The sequence below is a fragment of the Chrysochloris asiatica genome, unplaced genomic scaffold (genome assembly GCF_000296735.1).
Source record: "Chrysochloris asiatica unplaced genomic scaffold, ChrAsi1.0 scaffold00546, whole genome shotgun sequence".
Classification (NCBI taxonomy): domain Eukaryota; kingdom Metazoa; phylum Chordata; class Mammalia; order Afrosoricida; family Chrysochloridae; genus Chrysochloris; species Chrysochloris asiatica.
Genome location: NW_006409064.1, coordinates 94,495 through 102,231, shown reverse-complemented (window position 1 = coordinate 102,231; position 7,737 = coordinate 94,495).

The following is a 7,737-nucleotide window of genomic DNA, read 5'->3' as shown; positions in this document are numbered from 1 at the left end:
ATATTCTATAGCCTTGTCATTGGGTGCATATGTATTTATTATGGTTATGTCCTCATGGTAGATTTATACTTTAATCTTTTATGGTGAATTTCACCTTAATGTCTATTTTATCAAGAGTAATATTGTTCTTTTTTTTTATTATTGTGTGCTTGATACACATTTTTTCCATCCTTTGAGTTATACTTTATTTATGTCTCTTTTTTTAAGGTGTGCCTCTTATAGAAAACAAAGCTGGTTGATTTGAACTGCCATTCCTGCCTAACCCCCAGGGCCGTGATGGGGGATAGATGAGGGGAACACCATAGATCAGAAGATCTCCAATTTGGGGATTTGGGAGTGCATATTGAGTGCACTTAACTTTTGCAGGTAGGGGGACGCCCCTGTCTAGCTTTGATCATTGGTACAGTTGTTCCTGATTGTCTGCACGAAATGATGCAGCTTCAGCTAGGAACTCTGACGGCTTTGTCTCAATATGGCCACACTGTCAAGTTTGTGTTTCAAGGCACCAGCCGTCAGTAGTGTTCTGTGTCCATTGTTCCTGTACAGTCTCTCCTTCCACTAGCTTTCATATCAATTATTCAGCCTTGCCTTTGATGCTCAGGTTTAAAAAGTTGCCATCTATATCTGATTCACTTTTTGTTGTTGTTATGAGGTATCTGATTATGCAAACATCTTGGACCACATCTCCATAGTGTTTTCTTGGTTGTAATCTTTAAAGAAGCACATCACCGGGTCTTTCTCATCTGAAGCCACTGAGTGGGTTTGAATCATGAATCTTTCTGCTACCAGTTGAATGCCTAACAATTGTACTGCCAGGACTCCTTTATTTTCCCATAGATTTAATATTCATGTTTATGATCTAATTCAAATTAAATTTGAAATATCATACTAAGAGTTTTTTTCTTTCTATTTATTTAAAAATAACATTGTGTTCTTACAGCCCAGTTGTGGAAACCACTATCCATGAAAAATTATCTTGGTAAAAATCAATTGACTATATATATATTTTGGACTATATATATATTTTGGACTATATATATATATATTGGAATATATATATCCCAGGATAGGGCAGTGTTTTGTTCTGCTGTGCATAAGGTCGCTATGAGTCGGTACCAACTTGACAGCACTTAACAACAACAATAATATATGTTTTGGTCCATTTGGTGATTTGTGTTGTTATGTTTAAGCCTAATAAGCTAAAGACCATTAGGAGTAAGCATGCAGTTTTTAGCTTTTGTGTTCATGAGGGTTCTTTTTCTCACCCCTTCACCTCTTCTACTGTCTTGTCTTGATGTTAATATCACTGTAATTCTCATCTCATAAGTTAGTTTTCAACTGTTCCTTCTACTTTTAATGAAAGATATTGTGTATAGTTGGTATTGTTTCTTCAACTATTTGTTAGAATTCAGTTAGTAAATCATCTGTGATTATTACATTTCTTTTGGGAAAAATTTCAACCATAAACTCAATTTCTTTAAGTGATAGGACTGTTCAGGTTGTTTACTGCATTTAGTTGAGTTTTGGTACTTTTTTTGAGGTTTTTGATCTATTATATTAAATTTTCAGAATTTATTGGAGGATTTCTTCATAACATTCCCTTATTGTCATCTGAATACCAGTATAATCTTTAGCGATATCCCTTCTTTCATCCTGATTTGATGATTTTGTCTTATTTTTTTTATCAATTGTGCTAGAAGCTTATCAACTTTATTTGTTTATTTTTAAGCATCAGCATTTAGTTTCATTGATTTTTTTAAAAACTTTCTTTTTTTGTATTTTCAATTTCATTGATTTCTGTTATTTATTATTTCCAGTCTCCAGCACAGTTTTGGGTTTATTTGCTCTTAGTTTTCTTATATTTAAATTACTTACTTGAGATCTTTTATATTTTCTATCACAACAATTAGTAATATACATTTCCCATCTGTCAGTTGTATTATAGTGAATTGCATGTAGTTATGTTGTTGGAACAAGGAGCCCTATGTATAGTGAGTGGTTAAGCACTCATCTGCTAACTAAAACATCTGTGGCTTGAACCACAAACAGCTCTGCAGAAGAAAAGACTTGGGGATCTGCTTCCATAAAGATTGTTGTTGTTAACTACTGTCGAGTCAGTGCTGACTCATAATGATCCTGTACAGGATTTCTGAAGAGTGGCTGATAGGTTCAAACTGCCAACCTTGTAGTTAGAAGTTCAGTGATTATCCTAAAGTACTACATAAACATTACAATCTAAGAGGACCTATGGGGAAGTTCTGACTGCACCAAACAACTAACAACAACAATTTCCTTCTAAGCATTACTTTAGTTGCATCCCACCCATTTTAATATGTTATATTTGATTTTAAGAACACTGGTGATAAAAGAAAAATGGTAATGGTGCTCAATTGCTAACCAAAAGCTTGAGGTTTTGAGTCCACCAGCTGCTCTGAGGAGAATGATGCAGCAGTCAGCTTCAGCAAAGATTTATAGTCTTGGAAACCCTTTGGGACAGTTCTACTCTATCACATAGTTGTTGTTGTTGTTGTTATGTGCCATCGAGTTGGGTCCGACCCATAGAGAGTTGTCATGAATCAGAATCTACTCAAAGGCAGTAGGTATCTTGATTCTGAATCAACTTAAAATATTTCCTACTTTCCTTTGAGACCTCACCTTTGATCAATGGATTATGTAAGAGTATGAAGTTTAATTTCCAAGTGTTTAGAGATAGTCTTCTTTCTGTTACTGATTGGTTTGTGGCTCAATTCCACTGTGATCTAAGGAGATATTTTGCATGGTTTCAAGTATTTTAAATTTATCAGGGATGGTTTTATGACTGATTGTATAATCTATTATGAGGGGACTTAAATTTTTTCGTGAAAAAACAAGACAATGAACTTTTTCCATGAACTTTTTGAAACTTCCTCACCCTATACATAAGATGTTTGATGTGTACTTGAAAAGACATTTTGATGTTTTTGGGTGGAAAAGTCTATAGATGCCAATTAGATACTGTTGGTTGATGAATGATTAGACCCTGAAAACCTTATGAAGAACATCAGAACACTGTCATACATAGTGCCGGAAGATGAGTACCTCAGATTGGAAGGCACTCAAAATATGACCAGGGAAGATTGCCTCCTTAAAATACAGTTAACATTAATGATGTGGATGGAGCAAAGTTTGGGGGACCTTCATTTATTTGCTAGTGGGGCACAACTCAAAATGAGAGGAAAAAAAATAAAAAATATCCATTGTATGAGTATGGAGTATGAGTCTAGTAAAATAGAAGTTGTCAAAAATATAATGGAATGCATAAACATCAAAATTCTAGGCATTAGTGAGCCAAAATGAACAGCTATTGGCCATTTTGAATCAGACAATCATATGGTTTGCTCTGCAGCATACTATAAATTGAAGATGATGAAAGTTACTTTCATCATCAAAAATAGCATTTCAAGATCTATCTCGAAATATCTTTTATTCAACAACATAAACAGTTACTATGCATGTAGACCTCATCAAATAAAATATATAGGAATCAAATTGAATATGTCTTGGGAAGAGACAATTGAGGAACTCAATAGCATTAGCTAAAATGAGACCATAGGCTGACTATGGAACAGATCACCAATTGCTCGTGCTGATGGAATCAGTATAATATCCATATGCCTACAAGGAAGACCAGTTAATATCATTATTATTCAAATTTATGCATCAACTATTAAAACCAAAGATGAAGAAATTGAAGAATTCTACCAACTTATTCAGGAGTCTTGGTGTGGAGCTATGGGATAAAGTACTAGACCACAAGGTTGGTTAGAATTACAAGGTCAGTGGTTCAAACTCATCAGCCACTCCTTGGGATCCCTGTACAGGGTCATTATTAGTCAAAATCGACTGTAGGCCACTTAACAACAACAGGTATGAAATTGATCAAACATGCAATTAACATACATTGATATTTACTGGTGACTAAAAAATGAAAATTGGAAACAAAGAAGAAGAATCAGTAGTTGGAAAATTTGGCCTTAGTAAAAGAAACAATTCTGGAGATTGCATGATAGAATTTTGAAAGACAAATGACTTATTCATTGTAAATATCTGTCTTCAACAATGACTATGCACATGCACATTGACACATAGAGCATGCAAGGATAAAATTGATTACATCCGTGGGAAGAGACAATGGAGAAGTTCAATATCATTAGCCAAAACAAGGCCAGGGGCAGACTGTGGAACAGATCACCAATTGTTCATATGCAAGTCAAGGTTGAAGCTGAAGAAAATTAAAAGAAGTTCACAAGAGTCAAAATATGATTTTTAGTATATCCCACCTGAATTTGGAGATCATCTCAAGAACAGATTTAATGAATTGAATACCAATGAGCAAAGACCAGGAGATGATATCAAGAACATCACACATGAGGAGAGAAAAAGGTTAATACAAAGAGAGAAAAGAACGAAAAGGAGAAAAAAATGTATTTCAAGAAAGTGTCTGAAATATGCTCTTGAATGTAGAGAAGCTAAAACAATGGGAAGAAATGAGGAAGTAAAAGAGTTGACCACAAAATTTCAATGAGCAACTCGAGAAAACAAAGTCAAATATTATGATGAAATGTACAAAGACCTGGAATTAGAAAACTGAAAGAGAAGACCACACAAAGCATTTCTCAAGCTGAAAAAATTGAAGAAAACATTCAAGCCTTGGATTATAAAGTTGAAGGATACCACGGCAGAATATTAAATGACTCAAGAAACATCAAAAGCCAATGGAAAGAATGCACACAGCAATTCAAAAAGAATTGCTCTATTGTCAATCATTTCAAGAGTACCATGTCAGTTAAGAGCTGATAGTATTGAAGGAAGAGTTCCAAGCAGCAATGAAGTCATTGGCAAAAGGAAAGCCTCCAGAAATTGAAAGAATATAAAGTGAAATGTTTCAATAAACTGATGTAGCACTGTAGGCACTTACTAGTCTATGCCAACAAATGTGGAAGACAATTACTTGGCCCACAAGTTGGAAAAGATCCATAATTATGTCATTTCTAAAGAAAGATGACACAATGGTTGCAGAAATCATTAAACAATAACATTCATGGCACATGCAAGTAAAATCTTGCTGAAGATATTTTTAAAACAGTCGTAATAGTATACTGACAGGGAACTTCCAGAAATTCAAGCTGGCTTCAGAAAAGGATGTGGAACATGAGAAATCATTGCTGACATCAGATGGATCATGACTGAAAGCAAAGAATACCAAAAAAGATGTTTACTTGTGCTTTATTGACTATGCAAAGTCATTTGATTGTGTGGATCATAATAAACTGTTGAAAACCTTGAGAAGAATGGATATTCCAGAACACTTAATTGTGATCATGAGGAACCTGTACGTAAACCAAGAGGCAGTCATTAAACAGATTATGAAATTAGGAATGGTTGAAAATTAGGAAAGGTGTGTGCCAGGACTGTATTCTTTCACCATACTTAATCAATCTGTATTCTGAGTAAATAATCACAAAAGATACATTATATGAAGGACATGACATCAGGACTGGTGGAAGAATCATTAACAGCCTCTGATATGCAGATGACCAATCTTCTTAGTTGTAAGCAAGGAGATCTTGAAATACTCATGAGAATCAAAGACTTCAATATAGCTAGCATTTCAATGTAAAGAAAATGAAAATCCTCACAACTGCACCAATAAATAGCATCATTCTAAATGGGTAAAACATTGAAGTTGTCAGAGATTTCTATTTGCTTGTCACCCCAATCAGCACTCATGGAAGCAGCAATAAAAAAATCAAATGACATCGCATTAGGCAACTCTATTGCAAAAACCCCTCCTTTAAGTGCTAAAGAGTAAAGGTGTCACTTTGAGGATTAAAGTGTGCCTGATCCAAGCCATGGTATTTTCAATAATATCATGTACAAATGAAAGCTGGATAATGAATAAAGAAGACCAGAAAAGAATCGATGCATATGAAGAATAGTGTTGGTGAAAAATAATGAAAGTAACATGGACTGCTAGAAGAATAAAGAAATCTGTTTTGGAAGTACAGCCAGAATACTCCTTAGGAGTCAGGATGAGAAGACTTCTTTTCTCTGGACATGTTTTCAGGAGGGAATCAGTCCCTTGAAATGACATCATGCTTGGTAAAATGACAGATCAGCAAAAAAGAGGAAGACTCTAAACAAACTGGATTGACACGGGGGCAGCAGCAATGAACTGTTGTGAGGCTGGTATAGTACTGGGCAGTGTTCTTTCTGTTCTGCATAGTGTTGTTATGGGTAGGAACTTGCATGTTGTTGTTGTTAAGTGTTGTCCAGTCAGTCCTGACTTTTCAATCTTTTCTCCATTTATTTTGATGTTGTATGCATATACATACATATATGTCTGTGTGTGTGTGTTGTTGTTGTTAGGTGCTGTTGAGTTGGTACCGACTCATAGCAATCTTATGCACAACAAAACAAAACACTTCCCAGTCCTGTGCCAACCTCACAACCATTGCTACACATGAATCCATTGCTGCTACCACTGTGCCAATCAGTCTCATTGGGGGGGGGCGGGTCTTCTTCTTTTTTGCTGACCCTCCACTTTACCAAGCACAATGTCCTTCTCTAGGGACCAGTCCTCTTGATATTACATCCAAAGAGACAAAGTTTGACCACCCTGACTTGCAAGGAGCATTTTGGCTGTACTTCTTCCAACACAGATTTGTTTGTTCTTTTGGCAGGCCATGGCATTTTAATATTCTCTTACAAAATCATAATTCAAATACGTCAGTTCTTCTAAGGTCTTCTTTACTAACTGTCCAACTTTCACATGCATATGAAGTTGTTGAAAATACCATGGCTTAAGTCAGGTGCACCCTGCTTTCCTTTGTCTTCATTTCCCATTCCTTCCTGTTTTCTTAAGTTTATTGTTGAACAAATTCTACCCTTTTGATGGCCTACTTTATTGTTCTGAGGGGTACTTTTCTTAGGAATGTCATTGTTCACTGTAACGATCTGGCTATTGCTTGACTACAAGGAAATCCCTGGTAGTGGGGTCAGTTCCAGGTTTGAAGGGTGTCAAAGAGTCATAGTATCAGATATTCATTCCACTAGTCTGTAGCAGAATAATAAGTCTTTAAAATTTTTAAATTTTGTTCTATAGTTTTCTTTAACTCTGTCCAGAACCTCCTATTGTGATGTTGATTAGAGTGGTCCTTGGTAGTAGCCAAGTACCATCTAGTTTTTCTGATTTCAGGCTAGTGGAGGCTGTTGTTCAAGTGGTGGATTAGTCCTTTGGACTAATTATTTCCTTGAGTCTTTGGTCTTCCTCACTCTTCTTGGTTTTGTATAGAGCAAGAGGAATAGTTGCATTTTAGATGGCTGCTTGCAAGCTTTTCAGACTCCAATTGCTACTCACTTAAGTATGACGTAGACTATCTTTCTGGGCCAGTTGAACTAGATGTCTCCTGAGACTATGAGCCTAAGCCCCAAGTCCACTGGCTCAGGCCCTCAAGTTATTTGTTCATAGCTAACATGGAATTGCATCTCAATGTAAAGAAAACACAAATCCTCACCACTGGATCAATAAACAACATTCTCATCAACAGAGAAAAGATTGAAGTTGTCAAGGACTTCTTTCTTCTTGGATCAACTATCAACACTCATGGAAGCAGCAGTCTAGAGATCAAAAGACGTATTGCATTATGCAAATCTGCTGCACAGGAACTTTTTAAAGTGTTGAAGAGCAAAGATGTC